Source organism: Protobothrops mucrosquamatus, unplaced genomic scaffold, assembly GCF_001527695.2.
Source record: "Protobothrops mucrosquamatus isolate PMUCROS unplaced genomic scaffold, P.Mucros_1.0 scaffold695, whole genome shotgun sequence".
NCBI classification, from domain to species: Eukaryota; Metazoa; Chordata; class Lepidosauria; order Squamata; family Viperidae; genus Protobothrops; species Protobothrops mucrosquamatus.
In genome coordinates, this window is record NW_015386978.1 from 86,531 (window position 1) to 88,380 (window position 1,850).

Sequence of the window (1,850 nt, forward strand, 5' to 3'; positions counted from 1 at the left end):
CCTCCATCCAGACAAAGCTTCCCCCCCTCCTGTCACACATGGCCCACCAGCTTCCGGACGTTGCAGGGAAGAACTCAGCCACCAATCCCCAGAAGCAGTTGTAGGGGCCTGCTGTTGGGACTCACCCCGTGTCCACGGGCTGCTGGGTCCTCTCCTTGGGCCTCACCGATGGTTGGGCCTTCCCTGCCTCCGCTGCCGGTGGTATTACGGTCTCCAATACCGGCTCTGGAAGCTCCTCCACCGATGCAGCCCCTTGAGTTCCCTCCACCATTCCCTCCGCAGTTACCTCCTGCCACCAGGGATCAGGGAAGGAGAATAATGTGTTTAAAGGGGAGTGCTAACTTACTGTCAGGTTGTCCTGTCTTGGTGCTCCACAAAATAGCCAGCAAGCAGGAACGAGAGACGAATGGTAGTTTAATGCACTCCGTATAGGAATAAAATTAGCACTGGGAGTGGATTGCTCCCAGTGCCTTACATAGGAAGCGCGCCTGCCCCACCCGCACCGGATATAACCCCATCCATCAAGTTACCATCTGGCCTGGTAGGAGAAAACCTCGCCCCTAGCCCCTCCCTCCCTCCCTCGTCCAGCCATGCAGCCCCACGCCAGTCCTATCCCTCAGTAGGCCCGTTCTCCATCTGTACAGGCCGGCAACAAGTCCATTGAGGAGGCGGAGAGCCTCAACCAGCCTCCTCCCCTTGTCAAGTGTCGACTCGGCGAGGTGCTGAGAAATGACGTCAGGAGAGAGCGTTGGCACCGCGGCAGCACCGGTGGAGCCCAGGAAGGGGCAGGCAACACTGCGACCAGCTCCCATGCCGCCCGGCCGAGGCTGACCAGCATGAAGTGCCAGCAGAGAGGCGATGCCAGTAAGGCACATGTGGGGTTGTCAGTGGGCAGCGGGAGTAGCTGGCGGCGTCCATGCCTCTCAGACAAGTCGGCCTCGCAGGGCTCGATAGGAGCTCACTTCAGCAAGCAGGGCTAGGACTCGAACTGCTGGAGCATAAATCATCTCCAGCAGCATTAAGCCACTCAGCCACCACATCTCTAATGTGTCATGGTTCCGACAGATGAAACTCTTCAAAGAACTTTGAGGCATTGTTTACCTTAAAGAATCTTTATTTGGGTAGCAACACATGGGCACGTACATAGTCCAAGCCAAAATCTGACTTCCCCTCCCCTAAGCACCTAGTATCAAAGCACAATTCCCTCCTCTAACTAACAGTCATAAATCACATTCTCCAATTAGTTTGAAATGCTGGCTTCCCCACCAGTTCTTCAACCCGCCATGTCTTATCATCTCTTATTAGAAAAAAAACCCTGGTTCCCACCCTTATACAGTATTGTTATGTCTAACTAAACTCCCAAGCACAATCCTCCTCCTCCCCCCAGTATCATCTAATTCTAACTCTAAGAGTAAAACATAAAATAGAGGAAAATGGCTGCATTCCATATGTTGTCAAAGCAAGAACATTCGATGTTAGCAGCATTGACATCATGTTCATGTTGATATAAACATAGTTCTTTTCCCCCCACAAGAATTGGTCTGTAAAATTTTGAAAACCAAAATAGAATTTAATTAATTAAATTGAATTAAATTGAATTAAATTGAATTAAATTGAATTAAATTGAATTAAATTAATTAATTAAATTAATTTAATCATATGGGAAATTTCTTCCTGAAAAATTAATATATCCTTTCAGGAAAGACACAGCAGGCTCTGAAAAATTCTAAGCTGAAAGACAAGTGCAGCAATGTCTGTTTTAATTTTATTATCTACCTACATAATTTATTTCTTATAATACTTTTATGTGTACTAATGAGGTTCAGAAAGAAATATACCCTTTAGGTGTT